The sequence below is a fragment of the Capra hircus genome (assembly GCF_001704415.2).
Source record: "Capra hircus breed San Clemente chromosome X unlocalized genomic scaffold, ASM170441v1, whole genome shotgun sequence".
NCBI lineage: Eukaryota > Metazoa > Chordata > Mammalia > Artiodactyla > Bovidae > Capra > Capra hircus.
Window position 1 is genome coordinate 59508699 of NW_017189516.1, and position 22807 is coordinate 59531505.

At 40.9% G+C, this 22807-nt stretch overlaps 1 protein-coding gene across 4 annotated transcripts in view; it reads left to right on the plus strand.

Annotated features, from left to right (window-relative positions):
* The window catches only part of MID1 (midline 1), a 415869-nt gene that overhangs the window by 242276 nt on the left and 150786 nt on the right, over window positions 1–22807 (plus strand). The window contains exon 1 of one of the 4 annotated variants that reach the window (XM_013976691.2): window positions 18587–18762. The exons of the other annotated variants lie outside the window; for them this stretch is intronic. The gene's annotated coding sequence lies outside the window, so the exon portion shown is untranslated. Of the gene's footprint in view, window positions 1–18586; window positions 18763–22807 lie in introns of those variants that run through there. 4 annotated transcript variants of the gene reach the window in all.

A 22807-nucleotide genomic window follows, 5' to 3' on the forward strand; every position in this document is an offset into this window, starting at 1 on the left:
ATCCTACCATGCTCTGTTGTCAAGGCTAAGTGTTAGTCACTCAGTCATGTCTGACTCTTTGTGACCCTATGGACTGTATAGCCCACCAGGTTCCTCTGTCCATGCGATTCTCCAGGCAAGAATGCTGGAGTGGGTTGCCATTTCCTCCTCCAGGCGATCTTCCCATCCCAGGGATCGAACCACGGTTTCCTGCATTGCAGGCAGATTCTGAGCCACCAGGGAAACCCATTATCAAGGCTAAAGTCTGTCTTAAAGAAGGTTAACTATGGCTTTGTTCTTGTGGTAATAGAAGAGATAAAGAGACCATTTACAAAGCTACCTCCTGAAAAATTGAAAGTATTTCATGCCAGCCATTGCCTGAGTTCATCTCACAGTAACTTTTTGCAAAATCCAGTTTCTGTTATTTGGGTTGTCGCTGTTTTTTTTTTTTTTTTTTTCTTTCTTGAAGCTTCATGAATTAAATATTACTATTGTGTGCTAAGTCACCTCATGTTTGACTTTTGCGACCCCATGGACTGTAGTCTGCCAGGCTCCTCTGTCCATGAGATTCTCTAGGCAAGAATACTGGAGTGGGTTGCCATGCCCTTCTCCAGGGTGTCTTCCTGACCTAGGGATTGAACTCGTGTCTTTTGCATTGGTAGACGGGTTCTTTACCAGTAGCGCCACCTATTAGTCTTTTACAAATGGGTAAAATGAAGCTTCAGAAGATTAAAACATGCAACAAGTACAAAGTACGTTCAGCATTCACTTATCTGGCTTCCATGGGTTCAGCCAACTGCAGATTGCTGGAAAAAGAAAATTTCAGTAAGTCCCAAAAAAGCAAAACCTGAATTTTCTAGGCAGGCAACTGTTTTCATAACATTTACATTGTATTTTCAATTATTTGCATATCATTTGCATTGTATTAGTTATTATAAGTAATCTGCTGTTGCTGCTGCTAAGTTGTTCAGTCGTGTCCGACTCTGTGCGACCCCAGAGATGGCAGCCCACCAGGCTCCTCCGTCCGTGGGATTTTCCAGGCAAGAGTACTGGAGTGGGGTGCCATTGCCTTCTCCATATAAGTAATCTAGAGATGATTTAAAGTATATCAGAGGTTGTACAGTAGGTTATGTGCAAAAAATTGGTGTTTAGAGGCTTGAGCATCTGTGGATTCTAGTGTCTGCCAGAGCCCTAGAACCAGTCCCCCTCAGATACTGAGGGCTGTCTGTACTGGGAGAGCTTCAAGTTCAGACACTAATGTTGCCTAATCTCTTTCCTTCTCTTTGTACCTTAGCATATGACTTAACAGTCACTGCTTCTGTTTTTCCTACAGAAAATTTAGGCAAATGAAGGCATCGATGAGTATTCTGACTTCCACTTAACTTCTTACATAATCCTTTGAACAACCCATTATAGGAGAATGAAGTCATTGGGGACTTAGTGAGATAGATGAAACATTCTAGATGTAGAAAAAAAGTTCTAAGCAGCTAAAAGACAATTGGAGTGAAATACATCAGATGGATGCATGAGATGGTGAAGATGCTGAGCATTTAGCAAACCAGGTAGTAGAGGGTAGGAAGACAGGTGAGCATTGAGAACTTGATACTTGATCATTATCTGGAAGGTAATGAAAATCTTCCTAAAAGACAGTTGATCAGAGCAGGGATCAAGAGCTAAGATTTGAGTCACAGGATTGATTCTCAGAGGGTTGGGATGGTCGGCATGAGACCCAAGATTGGAAGCTGTATTTGAAATGGTTGTTATTGACCAGGGTCTGTGACCTAGGAGACAATTGTTGCAAGGATGCCATTTGTTGGTATGATTGTAGACAAAAGTGTATTAGCTTACTATGGCTGTGTAACAAATTACCACAAATTTAAGGGTTAAAACCACACCTATTTGTTAGCTCTTGGTTTTGTAGGTCACAGGTCTGGATGGCCTGCTGTGTTCTCTGCTCAGGGTCTCATAAAGCTGAAATCAAGGTGTTGGCCATGCTAGGCTCTCATCTGAAAGCCCTGGGGAAGAATCTCCTGCCAGGATCACTCTAGTTGTTGGTAGAATTCATTTTCTTGCAGTTGGAGAACTGAACTCTCCATTTCCTTGATAGCTGTCAGGTGGGGTCCACTCTTTCTTCCTAGGGGGCACCTATGTTCCTTCTCACATGGCCATTCATTCTCAAAGCAGCAATGGCACTGTTAATCTTTCATGTACTTAGGATCTCTCAAAATTCCTCTTCCTCTTGAGTGGAAAAATCTCTCAGCTTTTAAGGGCCCGTGTGGTCAGGTCAGGCCCATCTGGATCATCTCCTTCCCCTGATGTCAGCTGTGCTTACAACACAACCAGGGGAGAGATATCTCATGGCCCTAGGTTCTGGGGATTAAGGCAGACATCTTTGGCCACCATTTCTGGCATTCTGCCTCCCATAGAAAATGATGAAGGTTTTCATCTACTTTACTCCTTTGTAAGCTGTGCTGAAGAATTGATGCTTTTGAACTGTGGTGTTGGATAAGACTCTTGAGAGTCTCTTAGACTGCAAGGAGATCCGACCAGTCCATCCTAAAGGAGATCAATCCTGGGTATTCGTTGGAAAGACTGACGTTGAAGCTGAAACTCCAGTACTTTGGCCACCTGATGCAAAAAGTTGACTCATTGGAAAAGACCCTGATGCTGGGAGGGACTGGGGGCAGGAGGAGAAGGGGACAGCAAAGGATGAGATGGCTGGATGGCATCACCGACTTGATGGACATGAGTTTGGGTGAACTCTGGGAGTTGGTGATGGACAGGGAGGCCTGGTGTGCTGTGATTCATGGGGTTGCAAAGAGTCGGACATGACTGAGTGACTGAACTGAACTGAACTGAACTGAAGCTGTGTTGCCTCTGATAAAAGTCAGTCCACTTTCTCCCAGGGTTAAAGGGCAGGTAAGAAGCACTGTAACTTTTCCTTCCGCCCCGACACTTGCTTCTTCCTGCATGGAAATCTATGTCTTTGAGCGTTCTTGGTATGACTGCCTCCTCGATGTAGGTGCCATGAAATACCCAGAGGGTCCATCAGTTTGGTGCATCTCAGGGTTGTTAGGAAGAGACATATTGGAGGCCTAGATAACACAAGAGGGCAGCACAGAGCAAGAGCTCATAAATGTTGAAATGCAGACTCCTCTGATCCTCGGCCTTTCAGATGTAATATGTCCTGCTGCTGCTGCTGCTAAGTCGCTTCAGTCGTGTCCGACTCTGTGCGACCCCATAGACAGCAGCCCACCAGACTCCCCTGTCCTTGGGATTCTCCAGGCAAGAATTCTGGAGTGGGTTGCCATTTCCTTCTCCATCTGTCTTCAAAGCATCTTCTCCCTCAACATGGCACATATAACATGAGCTGACCATAAGTGTACCCCAAAAAATCAGTTCTCAAAAAATCTGCTTCTTGGAACCTCGTTTTCTACAACTTAGAAATGGGCTAGAATTCATTCAAGGGCTAGAATTCATTCATTCACCTTTAAAATGGAAAAATTCATCTTTTGAATTCCAGCTATGTAAAGGTCCCCGTTTACAAGCCTGATGGTGTGGTACAGTGTTTCACAACCTCTTTCCATTACTAATCCACCATGGAGCCTTTTCAAGCATGTTTTCCTAATTTCCCCCTCCATGAAATTTTAACACTACAACTATATTGTATGTCTATTTACATATCTGTGATTTGTCCATAAAAAGTAGAAGATTTTTTGCTGCTAAGAACTAATTTTCTTTCCCTGGGGGCAGTATCTCTCTCGCTGATAGTGCATGTTGTAATGGGAAGAATGAAATTGCTCAGATTTTAATATTTATTAAATCTTCAGTATTCATGGTCTATTTGATTTGGCATTTGGCAGTAATACTTCAGTTATACTAAAACATACTTAAGATTAATCCTGAGGAATCAGAAGAGTCCCTAAACATGAAAAGTCACCCAATATTTTATATGTAATGTAACAACTTGCAAAATCAAATGTGAAGTATGATTCCATTTTTGTGGATAAGATGTATAGAAAACTGGCTGGGGAGATTGATCTACCAAATGCCACTTCTTAGTGGTTACAGTCTCCTCCAGGCATTTTGCTTTGGGGGAATTTTATAAATGAATTCATCTCACAGTTGGGTCAAGAAAAGTATTATTAGAGAAGGATTAACACTTATTCATTTTTTTTTTTTTGCCTTCAACATTTAAAGTGAGTGGGCAGGATCATCCACATGTTAGCAGAAAGAGAAATTTTTTGCATGGTCCACATGACTCCTTTAGCTCTCAAGAAGGCCTTGTGCCTCCAAGTTGATTGTTGTATTCTTCTTAATTCTGCTTGAATGCATGTACATTATTTTCTGCAGAGAAATACCACCTACAAGGGAGTATTTCTTCTCTTCTCACCAGGTTTTCGTATCCCCAGGGTCCCCTTAGTCCTGTTTATTTTGGGTATTTCAGGACTTACTGTAGGATTTAACTGTGGTGAGTTTTTAAGCCCTCTTTTTAAACTCGTCAACTGCTCCTAATCTTAGCAAAACGTCAGGTTAAACTTTTGACAGGTTTGGGAACTTGACATTTTGTAGCCCACTTGGAGTTATAGGCTGCTTCCATTCTGAGCACCTTGTTCCAATTTACGTCAGAGGGAATTATGTGCAGGTCAGGGCTGAGAGTAGGTTATAATTAATGGGATGGACAAGTGGATTTTTCGTGTTTCATAAAATAAAATGGAAATCACATGTGCTTAGAACAGTTGCATGTTTTTAAATATTTACATTTATTCTAGTAAACATTAATTATAACTGATATATTTCTCCTGTGAACTTGCTAACTGGGAGGTCAAAGCCATTGTTCACTGCTTAGAAAGGATGGATGACAAGCTGGTTATACATTAGGAGTGAGTAGTTGGGGAGATACTGGTGAGCGAGCTGGTGGAAGTAATTCAGTGTTAGGTTTTTGTCCTAATTTTCTCTCATGTTTAAAGCATCCACTTGCCAATATGATCCAGATGTCAGTCCTTCTCAGGGAGACTAGGGAGTGCTTAGCTTGTGAAATTGGTGAAGACACATGACCACTGCATAAGTATTAGTCTTCTTTTATTTAAGTTCAGAAGTAGTTGAAGCACTACCCAAATTTACAGCATCCAAATTTTCTTCACATTTATACATCAGAAACTTCCAACTCCTGGTGGATATAGCAGTAGTATGTTCCTGAGGAAGGAAGTCTTTTGAGTCAGAAAAATCCAGATTCTAAACTGGACTCTGCCCTCTGCCAGCTGTGTGGCCAGGGCTGTGTGCTGTGTGCTCAGTCACTTAGGCATGTCTGGCTCTTTGCCACCCTGTAGTCTGTAGCCCACCAGGCACCTCTGTCCATGGGGATTCTCCAGGCGAGAATACTGGAGTGGGTTGCCCCCCTCCAGGGGTGGCCTGGGGCAAGATGCCATAATTCTGAGCTTCAGTTTCCCCATCTGCAAAATGGGGTAAATGATACAGACTATTTAGGGATTAGAGACAATTTATATAAAGTATTAGTCATTCAGTCATGTCCGATTCTTTGTGACCCCATGGACTGTAGCCTGCCAGGCTCCTCTGTCCATGGGATGCTCCAGGTGAGAATACTGGAGTGGGTTGCCATTCCCTTCTCCAAGAGATCTTTCCAACCCTGGGATTGAACCTGAGTCTCCTGCATTGCAGGCAAATTCTTTACTGTCTGAACTATAAAACATGCCAGTAATGTGTATGTGAGGGAATGGAAGAAAAAAGGAAGCTCAACAGAAACCCTCTGTAAATTGCATTACCTGTCAGACATTTGGGTGTTAGGTGTATTAATGCATTCTTTATCATTGTCTTGAAGTCTCCAGCCCCCCCATATAAGTATTATTTCATTAAGTTATTTCCTTTTGCAGATATTCTTTGTGTAGTGAGGAATCAATACAAGGACTCTATCAGGGTTTGTTGTTGTTCAGTTGCTCAGTCATGTCCTACTCTTTACAACCCCATGGACTGCAGCATGCCAGGCTTCTCTGTCCTTCACTATGAATTTGCTCAAACTCATGTCCATTTTATCAAGTTTGCTCAGACTCATGTCCATTGAGTTGGTGATGCCATCCTGCCATCTCATCCTTTGCTGCCCCCTTCTCCTCCTGCCCTCAATCTTTCCCAGCATCAGGGTCTTCTCCAGTGAGTCGGCTCCTTCATCCGGTTCCCAAAATATCAGAGTATAATAAAATAGCTAAGTAAGGCATCATGAGACCTTTCTGCCCTGTTCTAAGGAAGCCATTTAAGTATTTAATGAAAGAATAACTTTGCGTGTAGATACATGGTAACAATCTACAGGACTTCCTGATGCTGCTTCCACAAATGAGCTGGAAGAGTGTTTGTCGGTTTTAAATGCAATGTGCCGAATTGCCCTTGGGTTCCTTAACGCTGCTTTTGAGTATCCCAGTTTACTTTTTCTTTTTGGAGTATAATTGCTGTACAAACATCCCAGTTTAGAAAGTTTCTGCAGAACTCTCCAAGGTTTTAGATCTGTAGTATTCCTTGAGGGGCCCTTGGGTGGTGGAAAAATGTTCTTATGTTTTGGGTATTATTACCCTTCTTCAATGCAAGCCATGGTAGAAAGATACTGAGAGAAGACAGTATAGATAGAAAGGCAAAATGAGCAAGAAGAAAATCCCACTGATCATGGGCAAAGTCTCCACTGAGTTGCAGGTTGGGATCTAAAATACATTTACTCAGTGTACAAGTCCTCAGTATATACTCAATATATTTGTGCCAAAGACATATTAGTTGATAAAAGTAACATGTAAATGGGTATATTTATGCCTTACAGTAAACTCTTTTAGGGTTTAATGACTATACCATTTTCAAAACACTGCCACTAAATTCTGGCATCATTAATCTACCTATAAGGATATGTTTTGTAGCTCCATGAGTGAGGTATGGCTGATCTCTTCAGCTTCATTCAGTCCTTTATAGAAATCTTTACAAAAATCATTCTGTGATTGACATGTATATGGTACTATGTATAAAATAGATAAATAATAATAGCCTCCTGTAGAGCACAGAGAACTCTACTCAGTGATCTTTGGTGACCTAAATGGGAAGGCAATCCAAAAAAGAGGGGGTATATGTGCATGTATAGCTGATTCACTTTGCTGTACAGCAAAAACTGATACAGCATTGTAAAGCAACTCTACTCCAATAAAAATTAATGAAAAAAACACCCTATGAGCCCAGCAATTAACAGAGTTTCTGACAAATAATAGGATGTCAGTATGCTTTAGGTTTTGCCTAGTGCTGCTTTGACAATAAGTGCATGATAACGCCTCTTCCTTCTCCCCAAAAAAGAGGTGTGAGGTTGAGGAGAGAAAAGGAGAGGGAAGGGGAGAGGGAGGGAGGAGCATGAGCCCAGTCTTACATTCCCATTCAGTGTAGAGCATCTGGAATTGGAAATGATCTTAGCTGACATTTTCCAGTCTCCTACCCAATGCAGGAAAATTCCTTCTAAGATAATTTCAACAAAGGGCAGGAAGCCTGATGTAAGATGAGAGGTCTCTTTCTGTAGGGTGGTGATTTCGTTCAATATGGTGGTATTATTTGTAGGTTGAGGTGGCGTGGTGTAGAGTTGTGTGGGCAATTGGGGCGAGGCCTGGACTGGTGGTGACCACATTGTGGAGGGCCGTTTGGGACCAGTTTTGAGCTGCCATTTTGTTCCATTGTGGAACCTAAATCCTAGTGCTTTCTCAGTGAGTTTGAATCCATCCATCAAAGGAATTTACATGGTCTTTTAATATATGTTAATAAAATTTATTGAAAGCACTATATTAAAATTATTTTTTATACTTATTGAACATCAGGGAGAGAAGGAAGAATTTTTGCCAGTTTCCTTTGGCACGAAAACATGCAAAAACCTCAACTTACCCAAATTTTGCCAAAAGAATTCAACCTATTAACCACAATTTTCTATATTATACTTTTCCAAGCGATCTAAAGAAAAAAAAGCAACATTTTGGATTAATGTGAAAATTGATTGTCTTGGATACAAATATACATTCAACTTCGATCTCTTAAATCTTCTCTGTTTACTATTAAAGGGGAAAAAAGATCTTTTTGTAATAATAATCGTAAGGAACAATGAAATTTGGGATTACCTAAGAATCTTCCAATTAGATTCAGGATACGGTTTGTAAGTTATGCAAGTAAAGGGGACTCAAGCATTTTAGGAATGTTTCAACAAGGACTTTTTTCTAAAAAAGGTTTCTGTTTGGAGTTCAGTTAACCAGAAAATTAAATTAACCGGAACTCTTCTATTTCCAGAGAATTTCAATTACTTGGAGTTTGACTGTACTTTTGTTGTAGTCTTGCTTCCCACACAGATGTGAATTCCATGTTCTTTTTTAAAAATGTGTTTTATTGGAATACAGTTGATTTCCAATGTTGTGTTAATTTCTGCCGTAAAACACAGTGATTGTTATTTGTTTGTTTATACTTTCTTTTTCATATCCTTTTTCATTATAATTTATCACAGAATACTGGATATAGTTGCCTGTGCTATACAGTAGGACCTGGTTATTTATCTGTTCTATATATGATGGCTTGCACCTTCCATTTTTTGACTTATTTCTTGCAGAGTACTTAAGGACAATGAATACCTTGAATGAGCTTTTTGGTTTGGGATTTTAATTACTACTATTAATATATATCCATCTATATTGATTTCTATAATCTGTATATAGAGAGATAGAAGCAGAGCTCCCTGGCAGCACTGTTTATGTTTAGAGAAATATGAGTAGATAATGCTTTCACTATGACTTGACTTCAATCTTTCTCTCCCAAGTATACTTTACCCCTTTCAAACTTGCCATTTAGAACTGAGGAGTATTTTTTTCAAGACAGAACAATGTTTTTAATCTCTGTTTCTTGAAGTAGTACACAGAAGGAAATGGCATCATGGTAAAAAGAATTTATAAGTGAAATTGGAATGTTTTGCTAAAGATAACCAGGAAGTAAGGCGTGAAAGCCCTCAAGTAGCACAGAGGCCAGATGGTCTTTTTTTTTAATGCAGTCACTAAGCAGGAAATTCTGCTTGATTAAGAAGACGCTGGTCTTGATTTTCATTCACTGATTTTGAGGTCCCTTTTTTTTTTAATGGGTATATGTGTATACACACAAAACCCACAGATTTTATTCAGCCGGTTGATTGTTGCTGTCATTGTTAGCAGGACTTTTCTGATGAGAATGCGAAGTCTTAATGATAAAGAGGGAAATGGGTTCCCAAGTCTCAGCTCTGAAAGAACTTGGGATTGACCCACTCTACCCCAAACACGCCATCATTACCATCTCCAGCAAACTGTTGTAGGGTCTGGTGTTTTGTTGTGTTTTCTTTTGATAACCCAGAATGAGAAAAGCTGCATACCACAGTGGCTAAGTAGGGTTTTGTGAGATACAGGGTAGACTCAGGGGAGAAAAATAGAGGTTTTGGAGTTCAACACTCCAGGGGGCTAATGTGCATAAAGGACCTGAGTTTAATCCTCAGAGCTGCCAGTCAGGATCATGATGAAGAAGCACCCATGCAAAGAATTGCCTCTGGATGCTGCTAGGCTGGGGCGGGCACGGGATGCTGGGCACCTCTCTTTGGACTGTGATGTTTTAGCCGTTGATACTGAGGGGAGGTTGTCTGGCAGTGACTTGGACACAACAAAGCACCCTTCTGGAAAGTCACCCTGCCCTCACCTTACACCTATTGCTCAGTACCCCAGGAGTGAGCAATTTCCCAATCTGTAGTCTAAGGAAGAAAATGAATAGAGTTGCTAAATGGAATACGTGCATCCATTTACCAGGGAGAGTCACTTGGTGGAATTTGTAATAGAATGAATAGATGTAGACAACAGGCAGAGCTGTTTGGAGCCATGCCCTGAATCGTGTGTCTATTGATTTAAATAAGGAAACTAGGTAACAAGGGATTATATGCCAGCAGTCCTTACCATAAAGCTGATAAATCAGACAGCAAAAATTATTTTGTATTTATTTTCAAAAGAAACATATCACCATTTGAAGATAGCTTAGCCACCTGGAAAGATCACTGTTCTCAAAGCTAGACATTTTTTCATAAGTGAATTTTTAAGCCCTAGGTTGCACCTCAAGTACTGAGCCCTTTAAATGTCACCTTATCTTATATTCAAAAAGCCAGCTTCTTAGAAAATTTGATCCAATGAAAAGATAAAATGTGCAAGATGAAATGCACACTTGTTAGCTTAAACAAGTTAAACACACTTGTTAGCTTTTTTTTAAGAGTCACATAATCCTAAAACACAAACAAACAAGACCCTAAGATCGCAGCATTTGACATTATTTCCAGGGTAATCTAGTGACTTCCCATTTTATAAATTACATTTATCATCTCTCCCTGAAGTAGGACAAGGAAACCTATTTTGATAATGCAAGAAAAATCTCAGAGTTTCACCTGCCTTGAGAGAATTTTGGAAGAGTTTTAGAAGCCTGATAGCATTTATAGGATTTGTTTTCATATGGATCACAAATATGTATATACTTTACATAATTTTATACACAACTATCAAGCTGTAAAGAGTTTAAATCTTGGCTTTTAGGCCAAAAAGTCTTTGGGGTGGGGATAACACACTGAGAATTCCTGGCTACATAACCCCCTCTCTGCCCACCACTCTGTCCTCTCCTAAACCTTGTGTGTTTCCGGGTAGAGTGGTCGGCACCACCACCCAGACTCCCCAAACCCTTGCCTTGGTTTCTGCTGCAGCCACAGTAGCAGCTCTTTTTTTTCTCTTATGAGAGTTCCCTCTGTAGTCATCTCCCTTCTGGCCTCTTAAAGAGATGAGCTCTGATGATCATGATCTGACGGCCATTCCAATTCTCCCTAGCCAGTGAATTTCTTTCTGTTGAGATACCTTTTGTTAATGCCGTTATTGTCAGCAAGACCCCAACAGAGCTCTCAGGCACTGGGACCATTTAGTATTAATTCATCTTTGATCCTTCAGTCATGAAGCCCTCGCTGTTCATTTCCCCTTTGCTGTTTGCCTACTTCTTTCCTTTCCTTTCTGAAATTTCTTCTCCTAGAGAGACAAAAACGGGTAAGACCGGAGAAAACCAATGAGTCTTGAAATGTCTCAATTTCCTTCACACCCTTCTGTGTAACCCTAACTGCGTGTCCATGGTTCCTTTCAACTTTGAGTTAATATCCTGACACTAAACACTGAGACATTCAGGGAATTCTAAGTACCGTAGTTCCTGTTATTGGGTTGTTTTTTTTTTTGGTCCACTGTGTGATGGCGACTTTCCTCTCTCAAATGGCCTTGCCCAAGTAAACAAAGAGGTCACTGATTCCCATAATTCATCATTTTGTCTTTTTATGTTAGAAATAGTCAAAGTTGGACCTTAATGTCCTTGAAAAAGAGATCATTCCTTAAGGAAATCTGAAACTAAATATTTAACAGTCTGAGAGACTGAATCACAAGTCTCTGCTCAAACGCTGGAAAGTTTTTATCTCGAAATTAAGATGTTCTTTGCTTGTTTACTGGCAGAGGAATAAGACAAAATATCAGCCAAAAGCCTCCACAGATTGGAGCAGAAATTACTCCTTAGCTAAAGCTGACCTGAACTCACCCTTTTGCCTTCTAGCAAGTCATCCTTTCTGTTTCCTTTGTTTTATGGTTCCTTGAAATTACCAGGTTTTCTCGCCAGTTTCCCAGTTTATTTTATGTCTACCTCATTAAAATTCAGCTTCTCCCAGTGTATATACCTCTGCTGCCACATTCACTAGTGCATTCCCAGGGCCCCATCAGTGCCTAGTACTCAGCGAAACCTCAGAAATACCCACTGAATGAAAAAAGTAATCAGAGAAATGACTTTCTCTCTGGGTGTGCTCCAAAATCATTTTAAAAGAATTTTTTTTTAATGCTTAAAGAAAGCCAAATGAATGTACATAAAGGATTCCTAATGTCATAAAAGTACAAAACTAGCTTACTCTTCCAATCTCTTAAGATGAGTTTAGGTTAAGAGTAGTGAAGAGTTAAAGTTCTAGACCAGATAAAAGCTGATTTGGGATGAATGAGGAAGCTATTAAGGATTAATGAAAAAGTCTGTTTGGGCTTCCCAGGTCCTGCAGTGGTAAAGAATCCACCTGCTAAAGCAGGAGAGACACAAGAGACACTGGCTTCAATTCCTGGGTTGGGAAGATCCCTTGGAGTAGGAAATGGCAACCCGGTCCAGTATTCTTGCCTGGAAAACTCCATGGACAGAAGAGCCTGACAGGCTACAGTCCATGGGTCTCCAAGAGTCAGTCACAACCAAGTATGCTCACACACACTGGGCAAAACCTACAGGTGGGGCTTACCTGCTCTCTGCCAGTTTTCTTGGTGTCATCTGACCTTAGAGGATGGTGGGGATAAAAGACATGGAACATTGTCTTATGAGCTCCTCTTACTTCTGGTCTTCCATGGTACAGGAGTCATTTGTGTCAAATTAGCTGGCTAGAGAGGATAAGATAGTTGGATGACATCTCTGATTCAGTGGACATGAACTTGGGCAAACTCCGGGAGATGGTGAGGAACAGGGAAGCCTGGCATGCTGCAGTCCATGGCGTCGCAAAGAGTCGGACACGACTTGGACACTGAAGAGCAGCAATCGCTGCCTCTGCCATCGCTGCTAGGAGGCCCAGTGGTGATCTCAATTCTTGGGACCACTACTGACCACATCTTCAGGAGGAGATGGAAGCGTTTCTTGGGGAATAATTCTTCATGGGTTTCTTACAGTTCTTTACCCCTTGTTAGCTGAGGTGCCGACTGCCTTTGTTCCAGGCTATCTTTCTAAGGATTTTTGTACAATGAATAGCCTTCAAAGGTCGAAAGAAAACATCGCCCTCCAGGGTAGAAAGCAGGATTGTCACCCATTGTAATAAAGAACATGACACCCTCCAGGGCAAATGCTGGGTTTGTTTGCTTGCAGTCCATTATCAAAGATGCAGGTTTCCAAAGCTTGGGGTTGCTCAGCTGGAATGTAAACCCTTGTGTGTGTCACTTACGCCTAGGCTGCCTGCTCCATGGGACTTGGGGACTTGTGAACAGGAAACACACGCTGCTCCCTGGGCCCTGACTCAGAAACGGTGTTTGTCTAATTCGGGACTCTCGTGTCTTCTGCCAGCGCTTTTCAGGAGGCTAACTGATTAGCTTGCAGGTAGCTTGAAACCCTTCACTGTTCTTGATGGTCCCCCATGCCCCACCCTGTGCTAAGGTCCTTTATTTCCTGCAAAATCAAAAATTCTGGCAAAGGATCCATGTGGGACAGAGAGACCTTCCCTGAGGAGCAGAGAACTGCAGCCTCAAGACCATGGTAGGCAATCCAGTGGTGATAAATAGAGGTACGTCCAAGTCTAGGAAATCGACGTTGTCTATATGAAGATGATTACAGAGTAATTATTGTAATAATAGGAATGCTAATTTATTACTTATAGACTCTTCCTTCACGTAAGATACTCCATGAACGTTATTCAATGAATAAATGGATCAGTAGCCTTCCTGCCTCCAAACATGGTTTGAAGCGATTGCCAATGGAAAAAAAAAGAAAGCTCATTTGTGTATTGAAAGAAGAATGGGAAGGTGATTCAGGACAAGAAGGGGAGGAGGGTATGAAAGGTACATTTTTGCCAGGCACTTTTAAGACTTTGTTTCACTTAATTCTCAAAGGACACTTCAATAAGGAAGCTCTAGAAAAATATGAAACGGCTCTGTGAATGTAAGGTCCATTGGGTAGCTGGCTCCTATCCACCTCTGCCAGGAAATGGTGGATGCAGTTTGAACTCAGGTTTATCGGATTTTGAGGGACCCATTTCTCTGTACAACATCACACCGATGGCCTCATCCCAAACTGGGGCTTGCTGACAGCTCATCAAAGAGAAAGGTGGATGAAATGCATGGTCTAAAAGAGGAGAGCCTATTAGGTTCCTCTCTCATGGGTTTGCAAAGAGGTGAACACGACTTAGCAACTGAACAACAACAACTCATCTCACAATAGAAGGAAAAAATTGGGAAAGGGAAAAAGAAGAATACAAGGCAAATGTAGAGAAGAGGAAAAAAAGCCTGCAATTTTAGCTACAATGTCAGATAAGATATATTATTTACTGTTCTGAACCCCTTCAGCTTAGAAACTGCAATAATAACAATAATCATTCTTATCATGTAAGTCCATCAAACTAAACACCGATGATCTTATTAAGTGTATCGTTCTACTAGCATCTTTAGCAGAATTTGCATTGGAAGAAAAGTATAAGATGATAAAAGCATGACTTGACAAAACCTGGCTGTTCTGTTAATGCTAGCGAGTTAGCTCCAGCGATTGTTTCTCAATGTAGAACGTTAGCTTCTCTGGGAGTTCTGGAAAGCTCTATGTAAAGGTTATCTTTAAAGTGTAAGAGCATGCTCTGAATGGAGAGTTTTTTCTATTTTTTTTTTTGGTAAGAAAAAATTGATTTTCTTAGGAATATCTGCTGTTAGCACAGCTATCTAACAACAACAAAAAAAGGAGTATTTTGTTTCAGATGGGGCAAAACATAGATCTAAAAATTTTAAGTGGGCCATGATTTGAAAGGGAAGTGATTAGTGTGATTTAAAGAAGTTTTAATTTTATACTTTAAAACTGTGTGTGTGTGTGTGTGTGTGTGTATTAATGATAACCTAATTTTACTGCCCCAGACTTAAAGATTTCTTGCTGCCTGGAAAACTAGTTCATCCATTAGTACTGAAATTGATTCAAGGTATTTGTGCTCAAATTTCTCCCAAGAAGCCTCCCGCCTTTGTTCTGTAGGGACACCCAGTTCCGACACTGTTCTTAATATCCTGTTTTCGTTTGTCAGCCCTCTTGTTCTTTTCAATGCCCTGTTCCCATGTTCCCTGTCTGTCTCTCATGTGGTGCTTTACAATAACATTTCAGAACAAAAGAGTCCCTCCTCTTTCTGTTGCCTTTAAAAAAAAAAAAAAAACCACTTCATTCCCTGGCTGTAGGGCTTGAGTGATCATGGGAAGTATTGAAAGCATGTTCTTCATCATAAGAGTTAACCAGGAGTTGTAAAGGAGGGTTACTTTTCTTTATTTTTTAAGATCGCAAAGTGGCTTCAGGGTCTTGTGAACACAAGGATTTTGTGTATGGCTGGCTTTGAAGTGGAGAGTAAAAGCAATTTCCTTTGAGAAGAGGAACTATGATATTGGAGATAATTCCCGTCTATTCTTAGAATAAGAATTAGTTACTGTGTAACATTGTCATTACCTGAGGACACAGTTGTGTGTGTCATGTCCTCGAACCTAAGAGAAAAGTTGGGCGTTGCCGTACTGGCCATCATCCACACCTATCTACTGATACATTTTCCTCCTGGTGATAAGACACGGGAAGGGGAGAGTGTACAAGAGGCAAGGGTTTTTCTAGGTAGAATTTTCTTGCAAAAATGCAACTCCACTGGTCTTGTCCTTCAGAGACTAGACCTCTTAGATGGTTTTGCTCATTTCGGGGTCACCTCTTTCAGATATGAGTGACAGCTTTTGGGGGTCACTTTTAAAAGTTGGTGTGTTTCGATTTTTCATGTAGAAACTATTGACAGGTTTCTGTTTTTGCATGCAGTAAGGAAAGTTTTTTCTCATGCAGGACAGATGCTGTGACCAAGAGGTATGTGAAGAGTACTAGCAAGTCCCAAGGAATTTCGCAAAGGTGCTTTTATACCCATATGTGTGTGGGTGTGTACATATATATCCACATGCATGTGTATGCTGCTGCTACTGCTAAGTCACTTCAGTCGTGTCTGACTCTGTGCAACCCCATAGACGGCAGCCCACCAGGCTCCCCCGTCCTTGGGATTCTCCAGGCAAGAACACTGGAGTGGGTTGCCGTTTCCTTCTCCAATGGGTGAAAGTGAAAAGTGAAAGGGAAGTTGCTCAGTCGTGTCTGACTCTTAGCGACCCCATGACTGCAGACTACCAGGCTCCTCCGTCCATGGCATTCTCCAGGCAAGAGTACTGGAGTGGGGTGCCATTGCCTTCTCCAATGCATGTGTGTATATATGGTTCCAAAGCTAACTGCATTGCAGGTATACGTGGGATTTTATATAGACATAGAAGTAGTTCTCTGAATGTATGTGGAAGTGCCTACTGTATTCTGAATACACTTGGAAAAGCATTTAGGAAAGCCAGGATTGGAGCCCTTTTTATCTGATTGATTTCACAGAACTCAGTGGCCTCCATTTCTGCCACCACCACACTGTTGGGCCTGCTCATCCAGAAGGTTCAATTTAGATTTAGATTTCTGTCAGGAGACTAAATGTGACACATTCTCACTCCCTTCTTTCTCTTTCAAGTCTGTTCTCATGGCCTTCAGAACCAAATTCTTCCCTGACACCCAGTACAACACAGACCTGGAAAACATCAGTCATTTTCAATTTAGTGTAAAATAGGTTCCATTTGTCTTTAAAACCGGATGCTTTCTTTCTTAACATAAACTGGAAAAACTGAAATATCGGCGTCCCCCTGACAGTGGGAAATTTCCTGTTGAGGTGGTCGGATTGTGCACTCTAGAAGATGATAGAATTTGTTGTTGTTTATCATTTTCCTTGGCTTTTGTGGGACAGAGTAAATGTTTCCTGATGTCTCAGACTAGTTTTTCCACAACAGCGCCAAAATGTCTCAGAGAAATCTTGACAATTTTAATGTTGTTTTAACAAAAGCAGTCCTTTCAAATCTCTTGATGAACAGGTCTTTCCAGTTCTGTTGGATGATGTACATGTGTCCCTTCCATGGATAGTGAGGACTCCTTTGGGAAGTCATTTGTAGGTGAAATTGAGTAACCCCTTTGTTTATTGTTAAAAGAAAAACAAAATTATGGTTTGTAGAGACATAAGTCTAGAAAATGTATGTTTGAGTTTTTATGTCCAAACATGCGAGGCGTGCTTTGGTTTACCATGAGGGGTGCAGTGGCATGAAAGTAGGTGTCACAATGTGCAGCCCAGGTTACACAGGGAAGCCGTTCTTGCCTGCTGCTTGCCCTTTATCAAGATTGTTCTCTAGGGACCTCCCTGGTGGTCAGGTAGTGAGGACTTCACCTTCCAATGCAAGGGTTGTGGGTTTGATCCCTGGTCAGGGTGTTAATACCCCACATGCCTCATGGCCAAAAAACCCAAAAACATAAAACAGAAGCAATATTGTAATGAATTCAATTAAGGTTTTAAAAATGATTGACATCAAAAAAATAATTTTAAAAATGTTTGATGAACTTTGACATTAAAAAATGTTCTTTAACCTTCTTGGGTTGAGTCCAAATATCTGGTTGATAAATTGAATTGTGCAGGTTTGCAACTGATGTAGGTTTTTAATTTTCTTTTTTTGTTTTTCACACTTTCCTGATGATTTACTTTCATTGCAGTTTCTTGCCTTGTGCAATGTGATAAGCAACATCCTTGAAAGAACTGCAGTGCAGGGCAAGTTTTTCTTTTTTTGCTTTTGGGAAGACGACTTCCCTTTCTTCCTTCAGACAATCAGTTTTTAAAAGATTACTTTCCATTCCTGATTCACTCTTTCTTTGCCATTCTGGAGAGTGAAATTTGGGACACTCATTGCAGATGTGTTGTATGTGTGTGTGTGTTTATGTTTGAATTATATGTACATATGCCTGCAGTACAGCAGACCCAGGTTCAATCTCTGGCCCGGGAAGATCCCCTGGAAAAGGGAATGGCAACCCACTCCAGTATTCCTGCCGGGAAAATCCCTTGGACAGAGGAGCCTGGCAGGCCACAGTCCATGGGGTCACAAAGAGTCAGACACAACTGAGCAGCTTTAACTTTTGTATGTACATATACACATATGATACGCCTATATGATATGCATGTACGCAATATGTATACAATATATGTATACATAATATATATACATATGTATGTATATATGTAAAGCTTGCTTGTGAGTGTATGCACATATGTGTATATTTTATAGGTATAGTTTCAGTTGTTTCTCAGGATGACAGATTATGATTTAGATCTCTCTTTCTCAAAGCAACAATGACTGCTTTATTGTGTCTGTACAAGAGATCATGACTCCTGATATAGCATTAAAAAAAAAAACCTTCTCGATAGTGTATTTTAATTCAAAAGATAGATGCAAGGTAATACATACATTATTTAAAAAAATAACAAAGCAGTGTCCCGAGCATAATGTGATCACGTACTCAGAAGGAGGCTGAGAGGATCAAAATGCAAGGCAGTCCTATGCCCGTTGGTGACCCCGGGCAGTGGGCAGGCATGACTCCCATTGGCAGTGTACAAAGCTGGCATCCGGCGCTTAGCCGTCGGACACTGACCCGCTCTTGATCCCTGTGAGCAGTGAGGGTACAGATCCTAGTGGCAAATCATGCTTTGGGGGTGGAGGGACTAGGCAGTGGGTATTGACCTGACCTGAGCTGCCTTTTCATTTGGTTCAGATGAGCACTGAGTGGGCTAGGGCCCAGGGGAGCCACGACGTGGTCCGAGGAAAGGGCAGTTTGAAAAGCCAGAGAGAGTTTTGATTCTTCAACTCAGCAAGCCTGGCAGGGTGGATGAGGTGGAGCTGACCTTCCTGGAATTGTCGCGTCGATTTTCCTGTTGTGTTTCACTGTTGACGCTCTCACAGACATACAGGACCGCTCCGGCACTGCCTGCCACTCACCATCTGGTCTCGGTGGCCTGTGTGTCATTTCGTGGGTCCCCCTCCTCTGCCTACGGCGATGTTTCTTCAAAAAGAACTAGGGTGCAGTCCATTGGTGGGTATTCAAGGCAATCTTTTCGTAAGAATCTGTGGAGATGCTAAAAGAACTCTTTTGGACAACTGTGCTGTTTCCTGTTTTTAATCTGTTTATCCGTCTTTCAGTAGGATGAATGGCATTTCTGAGACTGTTGAGGGAGTTTCTTCACTCTTAAGACAGGGCAGAATCAAGCAGTTATTCCTGGAGAAATCAGGATGGCTTTTTTTTTGCATTGTCATTTGTGTCTTTTTGCTTATCTGCTTGTATAAATGAACTCCAGAAGGTGTATTTAAGCATTCTGTTAAGTAAATTTGGAAGACTGGGTTTCAATTAAAATAACCAGACAGTGTGACCTAGCTCCCATTTCTCCTTAATTTTTATCATTAAAGCCTGCATATCCCTAAAGACATCTGCCAGGCTTCCAAGTGATTCTTTTCAGGAATGTTCATTCATTATTAATCAGGTTGTGTGGGCAAGAGAGTATGTGATTATTTTAAAGAATGTCCTGGAGATCCAATTACTAAAAAATGAGCGAGTTCTAGACAGATGTGGATGGACAGAAAAGGGTTTGCGAACAGATTAATTCAATTTGCATGAATTCCACTAGGTGGGTGTTGACTGAAATTAAAAATCTTTCCTGATTCTCAGTTCAGGTATCAGGTAAAACATTTTTAACTCCAGCACTCCTTAGAATACAGGAGAAATGACAACCGATTAAAAATATCTCTTGTCCTCATTAGTTATTTTAAAACTTGGGGCTAGTGCCTCAGTGCTTATCTGCTTGTCACTTTTTGTTTTTCCATCAGTTCCTCTTGTCCCCTACAATTTGGTTGGCAGAAATTTTCACTTGTCTGCTGTGATGAAGTGAACGAATTTGTGTGCTGATGGTTGGAGGTTAACCACAGTGATACTTCAGAGGGATTACCTTTAGAAGGTTATAGGATCACTTTTTTCACCCGTTCCTACTCGATGTATTATTTCTACTGTTGCTTTAAGAGCCCTTTTGCATTTTGACTGTTCTGTGCTGTAACTTGGGGTGGGATAAATTGTGGTATCAGTTTCTAGGCTTTCAGGTTGCCTTTACATTCAGTTGGAGCTCCCTTGATCCCTCTTTCCATCCTATGGTTCTCTTTTATTGTGCATTTACTGACTCACCTGCTTCTCAGATCAGCCAGGATTCTAATGAGTAAAATAGTATTTGGGTAGTGTTTTACTGTGTGGTATTTATAACTCAAAAATGAAAAACTAAACCAGGATAGAATATGCAGATGTTGAGTGCTTGTATTATGTTTTAAAAATACTTGGTTTGTAGTGAATTCATCTGGGGTGGAGCTCTCAGTTTTTACTGAGTTTCTGTTAGATCATGTTTGGGGTTTGGAGATGCAGTTTATCTGACGTGAGACCAAGTCCTTTCTGAGTTTAGTCTCTTGCAAATCCTGCCTCACCAACTGAGGTTCAGTTTCAGTATTCTCCAATTCCCAAGTTTTTAGTCCTCTGAAAGTCTGTATTTCTGCTGATCCAAGATGAAAACATTATTTCACAGTCTTTTAAAAAATACTCCACCTATGGCTCTGGAAAAGAGAATCCCGTAGCAAAAATTCAGATGGCAGTAAATCTGCTCAGTCTTAATTACTTATGTGAAGAGAGAGAACAGGAAATTGACTTGATCCTGTTTCTGAAATTTATGACTCTTGAAGAAGTAAATGTATGCATAGCATTTCTGAAGCTGTCTCTTTTTTTCTGATACTTTTAGGAATTTCCTTTTCCAAACCAGTTTTAGGTGACTTGGTGTAACGTTGTGTAGTTTTGACGGTGTTTGTCCTCTCAGTTGCATTTTGGTAAAACGTCAAGCTTGGTTTCCATACGCCAGAGCTATTTATGGGGAGAGATGGAGGAAGTGCCTTGCAAATCATCTGGGCAGTGGCTGAGAGTGACCTGATATTAACAGTTGACCGCAGGCCACCCAGTGTTGGTATCCAAGTTTCTTCCTTGGTCTGGTGACTCATTAATTTCCCTCATGGTGATGGCTTTCAGAACTGTACAAAGTGAGGGCCTAAAAGTAAAATTATAGGTGGCTAAAATGCATGTTCTTTTTCACAGTCTCCAAATGAGAAAAGTGATTACTTTTGATGGAGTATGCAGACATGACATAGAATACCTGTAGGGAAGCATTGAGAGTGGATTTACCTTATGATTAAGACACCAATGTCTCTATTAAGAGAAGTTGGGAATAAAAAAGTCAGGGATGATGTGCTAACAGTTGTGTGCATGTAAAGTCGCCTCAGTCATGGCTGACTCTTTGTGACCCCACGGACTATAGCCCACCAGGCTCCTCTGTCCGTGGAATTCTCTAAGCAAGAATACTGGAGTAGATTGCCTTTCCCTTCTCCAGGGGATCTTCCTGACCAGGAATCGAACCCAGGTCTTCTGCATTGTATGCAGATTCTTTACGAGCTGAACCACCAGGCTGACTGGTGATGAATTTTCTGTTGATCTATAGATGATTTTTCCTTAACTGCCAAAGGCATGAGTGTCTTATATCCAACTTGTATCATGCAGAGTTTTGAAGGGGGAGGTAGTCTTTTGGCTCAGGCTATCTATTCACAGTTGGCCTCAAATTTTGACTATGAATGTTACCTCCATGTTAGATTCATGTTTGTGCTCACACATGCCTGCCTATATCAGTCGCAGGGCTAATCTGATTCTATTGAATGAATGATGAAAGAAGATGACTCATTTAAACCTGCGACTCATTACTGATCACTCTGTTGGGTGCTAGGAAACACTCCTTTTAAATAAATATTTTAGTTATTTTGTGAAGAGGATAGTTATTTTGTTTTGTGTCTTTCAGCTACAGCTTTACTTGGCTAATGGTAAACATGTAAGACATGTCACGCTATTTAGAGCCATCGTTTAAAACGTTCTTCTTGTGGAATGTGAAATCCCTCAATACCATAGTGGCCAGGTCTCTTCGGACCTCTTGGAAGCTTGTCTCTCATTTTTTTTAAAAAAGCAGAAAACAAAAGAAAATGGAGCATGAAACAAACAAAACAAAGTGACAAGAGAAAAAAATGATTTGTGCTAGGAAGCAAAGCAAAGACAACTGCTAAGAGCAGAAAACAGTCCCATTTCCTGGGTCTCTGGTACAGGAGGTGAGTGATTGGGACTAAGATTAAAGAAGCAGCTTGGGAGAAAATTGGGCAAGATTTTTAAAAGATAAGATGTCAGGACTGAGACTTTGGGCAGCAGGGAGCTGCTCAAAGTTTTGTGCCTTTAAGAGAAGTCACCAGAAGAAATGATGATGCCAAAGCATGTTGCAAAGGTAAAACTGAAAGACAAAAAGTGGGAGGCAATAAGTCAAATTAGGAGGTAGTTTTGTTCTTGTGCGGGGTTTGTTTTTGTTCGTTTGTTTTGGGCAGTAGTTTGGGAATGCAGTAAAAATCTGGATCAGCACAGAGGCAGTAAAAACAGAGTAGTCAAAGAACTAGTAAGATTTGGTATTTACATGTCTTGGCTAGTGATTTGGATTTGGGGAAAGGTGAGTGTATGGTTTCCTACTGATGCTGTGACAAAGTACCACAAGCTTCATGGCATTAAAGAAGAACACTGGGAGTCATTAAATCCGACACTGGTCTCACTGGGCTATAATTAAGGTATATCTACAAGGCTGTATTCCTTCTGGAAGTTCTAGCTGTGGTCCCCATCTTTTTTGGCACTAGGAACCAGTTTTATGGAAAATAATTATTCTGTGGACCAGGGTTGGGGGATGGTTTCAGGATGATTCAAGTGCATTACATTTATGGTGCACTTTCTCTTAGTATGACATCAGCTCCATCTCAGATCATCAAGCATTATATCCCAGAGGTTGGGGACCCCTGATCTAGAAGATAATCTGTTTATTTTCTGTATCTTCTGAAGGCTGCCCATATTGCTTGGCTTATGGCCTCCTCCCATCTTCAAAGCAGTGTCTTATCAGGTCTTTTTCAAGTAGCGTCATCTGACACTTCTCTCTTACTTCCCATTTCCACTTTTAAGGACTCTCATGATTATATTGAGTCCCACT